The sequence below is a fragment of the Coregonus clupeaformis genome, unplaced genomic scaffold (assembly GCF_020615455.1).
Source record: "Coregonus clupeaformis isolate EN_2021a unplaced genomic scaffold, ASM2061545v1 scaf0635, whole genome shotgun sequence".
Taxonomy (NCBI): domain Eukaryota; kingdom Metazoa; phylum Chordata; class Actinopteri; order Salmoniformes; family Salmonidae; genus Coregonus; species Coregonus clupeaformis.
Window position 1 is genome coordinate 263,736 of NW_025534090.1, and position 16,783 is coordinate 280,518.

The 16,783-nt window shown below is 40.6% G+C and overlaps 1 long non-coding RNA gene across 1 annotated transcript; it reads right to left on the reverse strand.

Annotated features, from left to right (window-relative positions):
* Positions 1-8,152: 8,152 nt before the first annotated feature.
* On the reverse strand, positions 8,153-10,694 carry LOC123485263. The gene is made up of 3 exons (XR_006658948.1): positions 10,652-10,694; positions 10,403-10,490; positions 8,153-8,193 (listed from the first exon to the last, which is right to left on the reverse strand). It is a non-coding gene; the product is annotated as an uncharacterized LOC123485263 (long non-coding RNA).
* Positions 10,695-16,783: the final 6,089 nt, after the last annotated feature.

A 16,783-nucleotide genomic window follows, 5' to 3' on the forward strand; every position in this document is an offset into this window, starting at 1 on the left:
GATCTCTCCTGTTGGTTTCTGTGGCAAAAGCATGAGATTAATTTCTCATTCAGGGAGTGCACACACACACACACACACACACACACACACACACACACACACACACACACACACACACACACACACACACACACACACACACACACACACAGGGGAGGGAATGTTGTGTTGTTTAATATTGATTCAGGACTATGAAAATGGAAAAAAGAATTGACTATGGATTATGAAAGCAACAAAAATAAATGGGAAAATGGGAGAGGAAAAATCACTAGAGACAGTGTTGTTTAACTAACTGACCATGACCATGAGTTCTTCTTACCTTTGTTCCAGGAATAGTCTCCCTCTCTGAAGTGTTCAGGTTGATGCAAGAGACTTGGTCACTCTTCCTGGACACACAGCTGGGTACAGGGGAGGCTGGTCTCTCCTGCTTGATTGGGCTTCAACACAACAGGATAAACATTACATCTCTCACCTACTCTGAACTCAGATGGGGAAACATAAAGGGTTGCACTTCAGACGCTCCAAGGTCCTAACGATATTATAGAACCGCGTTGATAATAGACAGTACTGTGCAGCCGTCTTCACTCGGCCACCTGGCCAAGGCTTTCGACTCTGTCAACCACCGCATTCTTATTGGCAGACTAAATAGCCTTGGTTTCTCAAATGACTGCCTCGCCTGGTTCACCAACTACTTTCTCAGATAGAGTTCAGTGTGTCAAATCGGAGGGCCTGTTGTCTGGACCTATGGCAGTCTCTATGGGGGTGCCACAGGGTTAAATTCTTGGGCCGACACTTTTCTCTGTGTATATCAATGATATGCTCTTGCTGCTGGTGACTCTCAGATCCACCTCTACCAGAGCTGACACCATTTTGTATACATCTGGCCCTTCATTGGACACTGGTTAACAAACCTCCAAATCGAGCTTCAATGCCATACAACACTCCTTCAGTAGCCTCCAACTGCTCTTAAACACTAGTAAAACTAAATGCATGCTTTTCAATCGAACGCTGCTGGCACCCGCCCACCCGAGCTAGAATCACCACTCTTGTCGGGTCTGACCTAGAGTATGTGGACAACTACAAATACCTAGGTGTCTGGTTAGACTGTAAACTCTCCTTCCAGACTCACATAAAGAATCTCCAATCCAAAGTTAAATCTAGAATCGGCTTCCTATTTCGCAACAAAGCCTCCTTCACTCATGCTGCCAAACATGCTCGTAAAACTGACTATCCTACGATCCTTGACTTCGGCGATGCTCATTTATATAAATAGCCTCCAACACTCTACTCAGCAAATTGGATGTAGTCTATCACAGTGCCATCCGTTTTGTCTCCAAAGCCCCATCGCTAGCCACCACTGTGACCTGTACGCTCTTGTTGGCTGGTCTCACTACAGTTGTTCGTCGTCAAACCCACTGGCTCCAGGCCATCTATAAATCACTGCTAGGCAAATCCCCCCTTATCTTAGCTCATTGGTCCCATAGCAGTACCCACCCGTAGTCTGCGCTCCAGCAGGTATATCTCACTGGTCATTCTCCAAAGCCAACACTCCTTTGGCCGCCATTCCTTCCCAGTTCTCTGCTGCCAATGACTGGAGCAATTGCAAAAATCTCTGAAGCTGGAGACTCTTATCTCCCTCACTAACTTTAAGCATCAGTTGTCAGAGCACCTACGATCACTGCACCTGTCAGCCCATCTGAAATTAGCCCACCCAACTACCTCATCCCTATATTGTTATTTATTTTGCTCTTTTGCACCACAGTATCTCTATTTGCACATAATCTCTTGCACATCTACCATTCCGTGTTATATACTATTGTAATTATTTTGCACTAGAGCCTATTTATTGCCTTACCTCCATAACTGCTACATTTGAACACACTGTATATATATTTTCTGTTGTATTTTTGACTTTATGTTTTTTACCCCATATGTAACTCTGTGTTGTTTTTATCGCACTGCTTTGCTTTATCTTGGCCAGGTCGCAGTTGTAAATGAGAACTTGTTCTCAACTGGCTTACCTGGTTAAATAAAGGTGAAATAAAAAATAAATAAATAAGAGAGTTTCATTTCAAAACGCTATATATCCATTTTCAGAAATGTTGGTAAATTAGCTTTTATTGTTTAAATAAATTATTAAACCACTACAAGGCTTTATAAAGGCTTCTAACGTGGGTAAATTCGCACTTAAAGTTTCGGACTTGAGTTTGCCTAATGAAAAAATTGATCAGCCCTTACAAAAAATGCCCCATAATTATAATCCACATAAAAATGCACATTTGCTGTTGCTGCAGGATTATTTTCCTGCTGTGAGAAACTGGGTCAAATTAAGATGTGCATCTGTAAGTGCATTCATCTTAAAATATCTAGGGTGAGGCAACCACATATCACAGTCAAACACAGGATACCAACATTACATTCCAGCTAAACATTGGATATAATTGGATATAAAGCGTTTTTGGAAAAAAACTCATTTTCATACATATAAAATCTAGAACATTATATTGAAGCAATCATTTCTGATGAAAAAACACAAAGTATTTTTTTTTTTGCATATAAGCGTTTTGGAATATAAATTCTTAAACAATATTGTCAACTCACCCAAAGACTCATTTAGAGGCAGGGCCCCCTCCTCTCTCTCCCCAGATAGACCTCATTTTAGAGGCAGGGACCGCCTCCTCTCTCTCCCCAGAGAGACTCATTTTAGAGGCAGGGACCCCCTCCTCTCTCTCCCCGAGAGACTCATTTTAGACCACTGACCCCTAAACAGAGATGCAGCATGTTGGTTGTGGGTAACACAGTGACAACCAATTATTGAAGGTCAATTGTTCTATTTTATTCATTACACTCTTAGAAATAAAACAGTTTACTAACAGATACATCCAAACAGTCAGATGATTTAATGCAATGACTTTTTCTAGCCCAATGACTCCGCTAAACCCACCAACAAGGCCTGAAAACTAGGCCAAAACATAGCCCCTGATAGGCCTACATCTTATTTCAGAAGCCTCCAGTAGCCTGGGCAACATGTGGGCAAGCTGTAAACGAGCGATTTAACAGCTTGCTTAGTTCAAATTGACAGACTAATTTATTTAACATGAATAGCAAGCGATTTTGAGGTAGGAAGTGCTTCTGTTGCCCAGTAGCCTGCTGGAATAGGCTACGAGGAATGGGGTCGTAATTTCAATCACTGAATCAAATTTTAATAATATGGATATGAACTGAATAGGTCCATGCTTGTCAACAACAGCCAGGTTATGTTTTTACCTGTAGCCTAATCTGGCTGACTGTTACCTTCAATCTAATGCATTCTAACATCTAATCAGCAATTGAGATAGAACTGTGACCATGGTGACACTTGATAACTTCCAATTGAATTAACTAAACACGGCCATTATTAATTACATAATAACACAAGGCTCAACAATAAACTGAAGTTAAAGGCTATTTGTTACATCTGTTTGCCAGCTCCAGGTTGGTTACTGTTGATGAAACAAGTTTACTGGAGAACGGAGACCAAGTAGAGACTTTTGGACAAGGTGGATAATTGTATAATATAAGGCAGTTTATTCAGAGGTAAAGATATCTGAAATCGCGTGCACGGACGTTCGTCAACCTCGTAGGGAGATATCTGAGAGAGCGAGCCCCAAAACATTGTGTGCTGACATTTCATACAATAAAATAAAGTAGGTTGATTCTAGTAGTTCTGATCTTCCGATTGGTCCTGATGAGTTGGTTGAGGTCATCTCCATTGCATTGGCTCTGAGTCGGGTTCTCTGTCTTCAGATGTTCCTAAGAGAAGGGTTTTTTGTGTGTGTGTGCTTAACAATGATGATTGTGTGTATGTGTGTGTATGTGTGTGTATATGTGTGTGTGTGTGTTGTGTGTGTGTGTGTATGTGTGTATATGTGTGTGTGTGTATGTGTGTGTATGTTTAACTTATGATGATGTGTGTGTGTGTGTGTGTGTGTGTGTTGTGTGTGTGTGTGGGGGGTGTGTGTGTGTATGTCCTCAGAGCAATAACTCGTGAGTTTGGGAGAGCTGAGAGACCTATGGCGTGGGTGTTGTCCATAGCCACCTGCTGATAAGGCCGACAAGATAGAAGTCTTTGTGCATTGTATTAAATCCCAAGGCCCAACACAAGATGGGTTATGCACAAGATTTTAGTCAGACCAAGCTATAACATAATATATTTACTACGACAAATCCTCTCTATCTGTTGCACATCAAAGGCGGGCATATGACCTCCCTCCTTGGTGGACCTGGCATTACTCTCCCTGTCATTCGTTGTTCTATGTATTCATTGAATTTGGGTATGGTTATGTTTGGTCCTGCCATCTTGCTTTCTCTATCTTGGATGTATTATCGGTATCAAATACAGACTTATCTCAGTGTATGACACTCGCATATAAAGAGGCTAATTTATATAATTTGTAATGCAATTATTATCATAAGAATCAGAATTTCAGTCACATATACCAATGCAGTAATCTCTACACACAGCACACACCACGCTTTAGTTATCTCACGCTTGTTCTAGAATCATGCACAACTTCAATATCAGTCTCCCCAGTCCCCGGTTCCTGAAACCTAGGTCAAATTCACTCAATTCCACAGATTGGTGTTCGGTCTCATAAGTCTCACTATAACTTCCCCCATCATTCATTACACGTTTAAGCATATAACACAGACACGTTAAAATATAAAACACAGCAAATTCCACATAGATCTATACTATGATTCCACTATGCCTTCACATAGATTTAACTTCCACATAGATCTATACTATGATTCCACTATGCCTTCACATAGATTAATTCATATAAATCACAGTACGAGATATCTCATGTATGCCTTAATTCATTTAGGATGGAAATTTATTTAACAAGTATTCATTCTCACGCTCCAGTACTACTGATCATAATTTGGTATTGGTCTATAATACAATATGCAAGATTTCGTTTTAACAGGCTCTGCATACCTTTTTAGAAGAGCGCTCTGATCAGGTTTCCCTGAGCCAAGACGAATAATTGATTTCTCCAGGATTTTCAGGTCACTCTTCCGTCTGTTTTTTAGATCGATGATTTGCCTTTTCCTCTCGCACCAACTTTTAGATCGAATTAAAAACCATTCGGCACCACTCCCGCTCTATCCTGTATTTTTTTATCTAGATATTCATTAAACTTGAGTTTTGGGACGGTAGTGGTTGCCATGGTTATACAGTTTTTTTTTAGACTATCTTGGTGCACTTAGCCCGTCACTGGCCGAAACCAGCAATGTATTCTTGGCGCTGACTCAGACTTATCTCTGATGTCCCACTCTCGTACACAAAGAATGTTCAATACTTTTTTCTTAGGAATTATTTTGCAAAAGGTATTATTGTTTTTCAATTATTCGAATTATTATATATTTTCCCAAAAGGTATCAGAACCGCCCTTTTTGAACAATACATTAACAAACCCGAGCGCTCCCAAAACAATTATCAATCTAATTCTAGGAATTTATTTAGCAAAAGTTATTATTGTTTTTCAGGTATTCGAGTTATTATATATTTTCCCAAAAGGTATCAGAATCGCCCTTTTGGAAGAATATATTAGCAAACTCGAGCGCTCCTAAAATAATTATCAATTTAATTTTGGGAATTATTTAGCAAAAGTTATTATTGTTTTTCAGTTATTCGAGTTATTATATATTTTCCCAAAAGGTATCAGAATCGCCCTTTTGGAACAATATATTAACAAACTCGAGCGCTTCCAAAATAATTACCAATCTAATTTTGGGAACTAAGGAAATACCAACTTCACAAGAGGGAAAAAGTTCAAGTCAGCTTTTAGCGGCGGCTACATAACAAGCAAAATAGGACTCCGTGGTCCTCTTAAAAGTTATCAACTAGTTAGTCTCATGAAACGGCCAATCTTACACAACATTCAGGTTATCATTTCAACAATTACATTTTCATTACATATCAGCATCAACACACGAATTCAGTTTAAGTTCCTCCAGTACATATAGTTGAGTGCCACGTCAACCAAATTGCCCGACTATCTGAACTTGTATTTTTTTTGATTCTCCTCAAAGGAGACTCCCAGTCGTTTAAACCATTCAACTGGCGTCTAGTCGGGAGAACCTTTTCTGGACTTGGATTCTCACGGAATTAACTCCAACCCGACTATCTGAATCTTTTTATCAAGTCACCAGATCCTTCTCTTGTGGATCAAATAAAAAGAGTCCATCGCTTGTGGACCAAAACCTCTGTAATAGGCTCCTCACTAGAAAGCCACATTTCAACAGGAAAAAAAACCACTGTAACTAGACTTCTTCTCTTAGAGTCACATTTCAACAGTAAAAACCTAAGATTTCAGATATCAACAGCAAAAAATAAAAGGGTCCGTCTCTCGTGAACCACAACCTGTAACTAGACTCCTCCCCTAGAGAGTCACATTTCAACAGTAAGAACCTAAAGAATTCAAATATCTTTACATATATGCCTTTTGAGTCATAATAGATATGTTATAAATTTATCAGTAATCCATACTCACCCCCAGTCTACTGATCATAATTTGGTTTATCCTACAATACAATATGCAGATTTTGTTTTAACAGGTTCTGCTTACCTTTGTATTGACGTCCGTTTAGATCAGTTTCCTGAGGCGAGCTGGATTCCCGGCTGCTCCTGCGGACAGGTCACCCGTCCTTTCAGATCCGTCTCTTACTTGTCTCCTGTCTCTATCAACTTTTATGGACCGAATTCAGAGTTAGAAAACCATCCTCTGCTACCAAGTTTGTTGATGAAACAAGTTTACTGGAGAAACGGAGACCAAGTAGAGACTTTTGGACAAGGTGGATAATTGTATAATATAAGGCAGTTTATTCAGAGGTAAAGATATCTGAAATCGCGTGCACGGACCCGTTCACAACCTCGTAGGGAGATATCTGAGAGAGCGAGCCCCAAAACATTGTGTGCTGACATTTTATACAATAAAATAAAGTAGGTTGATTCTAGTAGTTCTGATCTTCCGATTGGTCCTGATGAGTTGGTCGAGGTCATCTCCATTGCATTGGCTCTGAGTCGGGTTCTCTGTCTTCAGATGTTCCTAAGAGAAGGGGTTTTTTGTGTGTGTGTGCTTAACAATGATGATGTGTGTGTATGTGTGTGTATGTGTGTGTATATGTGTGTGTGTGTGTATGTGTGTGTGTGTATGTGTGTGTATGTGTGTGTGTGTATGTGTGTGTATGTTTAACGATGATGATGTGTGTGTGTGTGTGTGTGTGTGTATGTGTGTGTGTGTGGGGGGGTGTGTGTGTGTATGTCCTCAGAGCAATAACTCGTGAGTTTGGGAGAGCTGAGAGACCTATGGCGTGGGTGTTGTCCATAGCCACCTGCTGATAAGGCCGACAAGATAGAAGTCTTTGTGCATTGTATTAAATCCCAAGGCCCAACACAAGATGGGTTATGCACGAGATTTTAGTCAGACCAAGCTATAACATAATATATTTACTACGACACTACACAAGTGGCACAAAATGATTTGCAACGACTCCAGTCATTTCAACATATTTATAGTATAAAACGGTAGACTACAGTAGCCTACATAGGCATACAAATTAATAGGCTACTTGATGGTCAACAGATCTATCATTCTCCACATTTAATGTCAGTTTCATTGTGGAGTTTTTCTCATAACAGAAGCACATGAGGAAGTTCCATAACTTTCATTTCAAATTTCCACTCGAGTGACCCAAGAACTGAGCATGTGTAAAAACCTTCGCATGATATGGTTTTCCATAAGCAAAGTCGACATTAGATTTCAGTTTAAACCACCTCCGACAGAATGTATCTAACGTGCTCTAGAGCGCCTAAAGTAGTTTTCCTGTGCTTTGTCACCTTATTTCTTGATGGCATCAGTTCTACAGCGTTAATATGTGTTATGGAAAAGGGTTGTAAAATAGGTGTCTCCTTAATGACAATCTAAATAACATGTAGGCCTACTGATTAGTTTCACTTTGAAACTGCTGTCTGTCAGCAACTCAGCTCAAGTGGCAGTTCTACTAACTAGTAATATTGCATTCCAGGTATTCACTCACATACTCTGTCCTTTAAAACAGATTATTGTTCAGAAATACTTAGAAATACTCACTTTATTTTTGTTCTCTCCATATAGTGTTTTCTGCTCTGTCGTCTCAAAATGGATCCTGTACAAAAGAACACATTTACTTTCTGTTTCACTCAGCAGTCTCCCCATCCTGATAATACAGTGTTTTATTGGTATCTTCCACTAGATGGCAGTAAACACCTGCTGTAACTAGACTTTACAACAGTAAGTGTTATGTTTCTTGGTCCTGGTGACTCCTGGGAAGTGTCTCAGAGGAGGAGTGCTGACCTAGGATCAGGTCCCCCTGTCCATGTAATCTTATTCATTATGATTGTTTTGTCTCATGTCTCTTTATATTAATATACCCTGGGGACCATGTAGCTGTATTGAAATCACCTTGTTTTATAACCTTCTTTGTTGCTCAGTGGTACTTCAATTGGCCGGACCATGCCCAATTCTTTCACACAGTAATGCTCCAGCATCCACTCAGAGCTTATGCATCTAATGCATTCCTCAAATACTGCAGAGTTGTGAAGCAAGTCCCTGAGATCGTCATGTTCAACCACGTTTATTTGCTTATTTGTAAGATGAAACCTGAGGGGATCGCTGTAGTGTGTCATAAATGCATCAAAAATGGTTCTGAGGTCCTCAACAATGCTATTCTGTACCGTAGCTGGGATGCAGTGTTCTTTCCTGATTTTCAAAATTAAAAGACAGATATTGTTTTTGAGACCTTCAATTAGCTGCTCAGTGTTGATCTCTGTGGCTTGAACATATTCAGCCTCTGGCAGACTCTCTACATCGCTCATGTCATCTTCAATGGGATCAGTCCCCGTCTCAAATTCATCATGAGGGCAATTCTCAGTTGGGGCTTAAAAGCTCTGTGGTTTTGGTAGATGTGTGACCGATAGGCGCTGAAACATCTATTTGTTTTCCCACACCCATTAATTCCACAGGTAATTAGAAAATGTGGTTCATGCTGGTGATAGAGGCCAATATGTGTGAGTCGTCTGGACACAGAGAAAGTATGCTTGTTGCAAAGTGGACAATTGAATAGAGTTGGCATTCTTCAGAAAGATTGTGAACCTTGGAATGATGGGATGGAATCATGGAGATCATTGGTACTCAGCCACTTGCAGACATCATCAAGGGACCCAGTCTTCCACAGCCACACTCAAATTAAAGTTGACACATGAAGCAAAAGTGAAATGTATTAGTGATGAGGCTAAAACAAAACCTATCCCACTCTTTCCAGACAACCACCTTTCCTCCTAATTTGTATTTATGGTTGTTCCATAAAGAAGCAGAGCTTGTCAGGAAAGGTGAAGATGTCTGTCTCTTATTTATCTGACGCCATATTTCTTAGTATGGGACATTATGGGATTCTGCAGTCCCACATTTAAGTGTTGACTCAGATAATATGATGGTCCAAATGGGGCATTAAGTTATTCTTCCATGTCAACCCAAATTGGCCTATTAGAGTTCTCAATAAAGAGCCTATTTGCATTTAAGTCATTTAGCAGACGCTCTTATCCAGAGCGACTTACAGTTAGTGAATACATTTTATTTTATACTGGCCCCCCGTGGGAATCGAACTCACAACCCTGGCGTTGCAAACGCCATGCTCTATCAACTGAGCTACATCCCTGCCGGCCATTCCTCCCCTACCCTGGACGACACTGGGCCAAGTGTGCGCCGCCCATGGAGTCTCCGGTCGCGGCAGGCTGCGACAGAGCCTGGATTCGAACCAGGATCTCTAGTGGCACAGTTAGCACTGCGATGCAGTGCCTTAGACCACTGCCCCACTCAGGGCAGTTATAAAGGCTTCTTGCCATAATTACATGTTAGGGAGCTTTAATCCTCCCTTCTAAGTCTTTACCTGTAATCTAGCTTGGTTCATCCTCGCCCTTTTAATAGTCCAAATGAATCATTTTGTCTATGGTGTTAAAGGTGTAGGCAGGTATGGACAGTGGAAACATGCTGATGATGTAATTCAGTTTAGAAGCTTTAACCATCTTCATAACATGTGGCCTACCCCACAATGAGATTTGTAGCTTGTCCCAGTTCTTCAACTGGAGTTGAATTTTGTTCAAACACTGTATTGATTGATTGATTGATTGACTGCAAATACATTCATTCACCATTCAGTTAGTGTTGTAAAAGATGAAGGAATGACATAAAACACACAATAATCAAACTGTATTGATTGATTGATTCACTATTCAGTTAGTATTGGATTGACAAAGTAGTAACACAGAACACACTATAATCACACTTCAAATACATCCAAAGACTTTATAGAGGCTAACCTGTTAGTAGATCCATAGCGAGCTTTAAACATTGTCTTGCTTTGGTCTGAAATACAGAGGACAGAACAATCCGCCCCAATACACCAACCTGAAAGACATCAATTAGACACTAACACAACATAAACAACATGAGTATTCAATATCAAATGCATCTAACTAATCTGATCTGCTTTATGTATTCTTATTTTTGTCAAGTCGAACATAATCTACATTGGGTCATCTGTGTGTGTGTGTGTGTGTCTGTTTTACCTGTTCGTGGTGGTTGATACATTTCTCTATCAGAGCTCACAGCTCCCAAACTCTCCACCACTTAACTGGACAGGGGCAGGATTAGCCAGGTACTAAAGGGAGGTACTAAAGGGAGGAGGATGGAAGGAGATATTGAGTCTAGCTAGCTAAAGTTAGCTAACGTTACAGTAACTTTAACTAGCTAGCTACTGTAGCTAACGTTAGCTAAAACGTACCAACATTTATACAACAATTACCAGCTAACATTACAGGCTATGAAGCTTGTAGCTACAGGCTATGTAGCTGATGAAAAACCAAGAGTACATTACATGATGTATTGTTTTTAAGTTATTTGATAGTAGTTTGATGAATTATTATCTTAGCTAGCGAATAGCTAAGGTTCACTCACCTTTCACGTCAATCCGTTGCAAGTCATCTCTTATTGGTCGTGTCTCTCCAACCATCCGCGCGCTTCCCGCTTCCAGTTGTCTTTTGACCAACGGTCTCAATTTGAATTCTGCGCTGGAGCGCCCTTTACTCACGAGGGCGCTGCTGGTTCCAAACCGAACCCCTCTTTTGAAGAGGCTTCTTCAAAGCACCCCTTTTTACTCATTTATCTGCAAAACCATGCCTTCCGAGTTGTAAAGGGGTGGCCAGCAACATCATTCGTTTTAAAAGTCTACCATGACAACAACTATCCCATTGACTATATCCAGTAATAGTTTCTTATTGTTCTAGTTAAGATCTCACAACACAGTTACGCTGCTACAATTAAGGCATAAGCCATAAGTATATATCATTTGAAAATGCAAACAAAATTGGCTTGAATTTGTCGTGTATTAACAATTTTGAAAAACACCAAAAAGGTCAATACTAATAATTCATCATAAAATGTTTGTCCTCTGTAGTTGCGAGTCTTATTTTTTTTGCTGAAATCCATACTTTTTCATTAAACGTTAATCAAATACAAACACCAACATTTTCCTCCTTTTTGTTTCTCGAAGGTGGAAACTGAGTACATGTGTCAATTGAATATCCAATGACGTAGACCAAGGGCTCCAAATACTCGTTGTCCAATCAAATCACACAATCTACAGATGGGGCGTCAACCAAAGAAAACTTTATTGATTGGCACATTTTCTGTCCAGGGACACTGAGAAAAAACAACCAGGAAAGATAAATCATATAAATATATTTTTCTTTTACATATTACAATAATTGTATAGCCTAGGTTTCATTTACAAACAGACACATTCACTACATTTGTTTAATTATTCACTTAATTACTTATTATTTTCAGTAAACTCTTATTCTATAACATGTATTGTTTTAACATTTACACTGCTAGTTTTACACTTTATATTATATATATATATATATGTCATTTATATAAATATAATATATAATGATCAATATATAACCATTTAATAGATATATAATGTACTATATATACACACACACACACACACAGCTAAGGAGAAGAAGGTGAGATTGGCTGTTACACCAGCTAAGGAGAAGAAGGTGAGATTGGCTGCTACACCAGCTAAGGAGAAGAAGGTGAAATTTGCTGTTACACCAGCTAAGGAGGAGAAGGTGAGATTGGCTGTTACACCAGCTAAGGTGAAGAAGGTGAGATTGGCTGTTACACCAGCTAAGGTGAAGAAGGTGAGATTGGCTGTTACACCAGCTAAGGTGAAGAAGGTGAGATTGTCTGGAAGACCAACAAAGTCCCCTGTCCCCGAGGTGAAGAGGACACCTCCAGTCTATGGGTCTGGTCCCCTTGCCAGGGCAAGATATTACCTGGATTGCCATCAATACCTCCATGCTTTGTTTATAGGGTCACACGTGAGAAGTACAAAGAGGACATCATCAAGAGGGAAGGTAGTAGAAGTATGTGATAAGAGTGATTGTTTTTTAGACTTGAGATTATAATTCAGTTGATATGCCATACCATACATCTACAATGTAGGATCATAGGTTTGTGTGATTTCTATGTACTTTCAGAGAAAGGAGTTAGTGCAGGAAAAAGATGGTCCCTTGTCCCAACCGGTGGAGACAGAGGTCTTTCAGACCTTTTCCTGGAGTGAGACTGGCGTGGGGCAGAGGAGAAGGCACCTTTGATGACCACCTGTTAGAGGGCAACCCTTCCCCAGGCCAGAAACCTCAAAGTAGACATCATCAAAGGTAGAGAAATCACCACAATGTGAGGATTAACCCAATATCATGTTCACACTAGATGTCCAATATCAATCATTTCACAATTGACATGTTGTATATAGTTGTACCGTTTCTACAAGTCAATTAGTAAAGTAAGTACGCCTCTGACATGTAAGCCTTGTCCGAGACAAAAGACTAAACTAAGAGAAGAAACCTTCTAATGTCTCCTCTTTTCAGAGACGACGTTCAACGTAAGAAGCAGGACCTCCTTGACAGAGGGACATGGATGGTGCTGTCAATGGCCTTGTTCACCAGCAGGCAAAATAAAATAACGTTTGTACCAACATGCCTGGAGATGGAGCTGTGGAGGGGAGGATGCTGTGAGAAGATATTCATCACTCTGAACTCCATGGTGTCACGATCGTCTGAGGAAACGGACCAATACGCAGCGCGTGGAGTGAACATGATGACTTTATTTAAATAAAAGCAACCACGAAAACAACAAACAAATGACGATAGTGAAGTCCTACAGTGACTATGACTGAACCTGGAACAAAAACCCACAATTCCCACAGGAAAACAATCAGATTAAATATGGCTCCCAATAAGAGATAACGAGCCGACAGCTGACACTCGTTACCTCCGATTGGGAGTCATTGACCAAACCTAGACATAAACCCCACAGAACTGCAAACATAGAAATACTCCCAAAACCCAACATAACCAAACCAAAACCCAACAAAACAAATACACCCTGGCTCAAATATAAAAGTTCCGGAGCCAGAGTGTCACACATGGCCATCTGCCTATATTCTGATGCCACTAGAGGACATGTTAACAGGTTGAGGGTCGGCAATGATACCCAGATCATGAAATGGAAGAAACAGGCTGAGGTAAGTGTGAGTCTTAAACATATATAAACACAATCTGATTCAGCCTATTTCATAATTCTGTTATTTCAAGGTGATTACACAGGCTACCTTATTTATGAGTACAATGAGTGGTTATTACGTGTATGTCAGTAATGTCAATGTTAATTCCAGACTAAGATATTTAAGAGGAGACTGGCCTATTCACAGGAGGAAACTGTGATGTACGGAGCGTTCTCAATGACCTGGGACAATGTCCAAATATGTCCAAATGTGTGGTCTAACATTCTATTTATTATTGTGATAGTTCAGTAAAACAAGAATATATCTTCCAAATGGCATTTCCCATTAACAGTGCATTCGGAAAATATTCAGACCCCTTCCCTTTTTCCACATTTTGTTACGTTACAGGCTTATTCTAAAAAAAATTATAATAATAATATGATGAAGCGAAAACAGGTTTTTAGAAATGTTTGCAAATGTATAAAAAATAAAAACTGAAATGCCTTATTTACAGATGTATTCAGACCCTTTGCTTTGAGACTGGAAATTAAGCTCATGTGCATCCTGTTTCCATTGATCATCCTAGATATGTCTTTACAACCTAAACTGAATGGAGTACGTAATACACAAAAAATGTACGCAAAATAAAATGCAAAAATGCAAATGAAATGTTGTCGTTATTTGAAATGGGTGAATTATTGTTATGGTCATCAAAGAGGCCAGAAGGATGGCTGAGCAGCTGATTAAAAACATGTATTATACCCCCTCTAACCCAGGGTCATGTATTATACCCCCTCTAACCCAGGGTCATGTATTATACCCCCTCTAACCCAGGGCCATGTATTATACCCCCTCTAACCCAGGGTCATGTATTAACCCCCTCTAACCCAGGGTCATGTATTATACCCCCCTCTAACCCAGGGTCATGTATTATACCCCCCTCTAACCCAGGGTCATGTATTATACCCCCCTCTAACCCAGGGTCATGTATTATAGCCCCTCTAACCCAGGGTCATGTATTATACCCCCCTCTAACCCAGGGTCATGTATTATACCCCTCTAACCCAGGGTCATGTATTATGCCCCCTCTAACCCAGGGTCATGTATTATACCCCCTCTAACCCAGGGTCATGTATTATACCCCCTCTAACCCAGGGTCATGTATTATACCCCCCTCTAACACAGGGTCATGTATTATACCCCCTCTAACCCAGGGTCATGTATTATACCCCCTCTAACCCAGGGTCATGATTATACCCCCTCTAACCCAGGGTCATGTATTATACCCCCTCTAACCCAGGGTCATGTATTATACCCCCTCTAACCCAGGGTCATGTATTATACCCCCTCTAACCCAGGGTCATGTATTATACCCCCTCTAACCCAGGACCATGTATTATACCCCCTCTAACCCAGGGTCTTTGGGTGGGAAGGAGAGGTTCCAGACAGCTACAGCTGAAGAAACAGGCCGCAGGTTAAACGATGACCAAGTGACGATTGGCTGAGAGCAGGATGCTTACACTTTGCATAAACCTGGAAAAACAATTTTCATCGAAATATAGTTTTTTTCTATTCATCCCTTGTCACAGTTTCAGGCTGATCTATGTGACATGCGGCACTTGCCGATAAAAATGATGGAGATCGATACATGCTAACTGGTTATAGACGTTTTACTCTAAAATAGCTTTTGTAAGGGTCTTAAAAAATAAGAGTGGGGCAGAGGAGACTCGGGCCTTTGACTCTATCTTGGAGGAAGGAGGAGCACCCAAGAAAGTACAGACTGACGGTGGTAAAGTTTCAGAAACTCGTGAAGAATCACAATATCGTGCATTTTGCTACAGGCTCGGATTTGAAAGCTTAGTGGTTGAACAGCTTTAGCGGACTTTGAAGGAGAGGATGTGGAAATGCTTTACGGCTCACAACACCCGTAGATATGTGGCTATAGTTCAAGATTTAGTAAAGGGGTATAACTACAGCTACCACAAGACTATCCGTATGAAGCCCTGTGAGGTGTCTTTGGATAACTCTTTTCATGTCTTTAAAAATCTGTATGGGTTGATCCCCTTCACCGTAAGAAAGTACCTGGACCTCAACAACACAGACAATGGACCTATAGAGTTGTTCATCCCAGGCCATGGTGACAACTACCTGGACCTCAACAACACAGACAATGGACCTATAGAGTTGTTCACCCCAGGCCATGGTGACAACTACCTGGACCTCAACAACACAGACAATGGACCTATAGAGTTGTTCATCCCAGGTCATGGTGACAACTACCTGGACCTCAACAACACCTTATTACCTTTGCGTCTCAGAGTGGCCTAAAGAGATGGGACCAATATCGCAAATGATGCCAAGGTGAGCCTCGTTAATTACCCCTTGGCTACCATCTTCTCCCAAGTGGATGTGACTTTGGGTGAACGCCTTATCAGTCAAAGCAGTGCCACCTATCCTTACAGGGCTATCCTGGAATGTTTACTAAACTACTCCGAATACACTTTGAAGACACAGTTCAGCGCTGGGCTGTTTAGCAAGGATACCGCTGGAGCTTCTATGGAAGCCATAGACCCCACGACTGGTGAGTCTTTTATTTTGTTCATAATGTATCTAACATTTCTCCGGTTACGTGCTGGAACATGTGTCAACATGTCATGCAGAACATTATCTTCAACATGTATTTGATCTTCAACCTGTAAGGTCTCCGGTCCAGGCATTACCAGGGCAGGCCTCTCTCTGTGCTCTTCCTCCTTTAAGAGTTCCGGTAGGGAAAGCGATAAATGGTTGGTCTCTCTCTCACCTTGTTTTACCAAGGCCAAATACCTTTGCAAAGAGGTTTGTGCATTTTTGGACCTTATCATAGGGATTAAATCCTTTTCTGTTCAAAATACACTTATTTTTTAGAGACAGTAAACCAAACCTTGTATTAATGGACCTAACATTGAGACAGTAAACCAACCCTTGTATTAAGGGACCTAACATTGAGACAGTAAACCAAACCTTGTATTAATGGACCTAACATTGAGACAGTAAACCAAACCTTGTATTAATGGACCTAACATTGAGACAGTAAACCAACCGTCGTAGTAAGGGACCTAACATTGAGACAGTAAACCAACCGTCG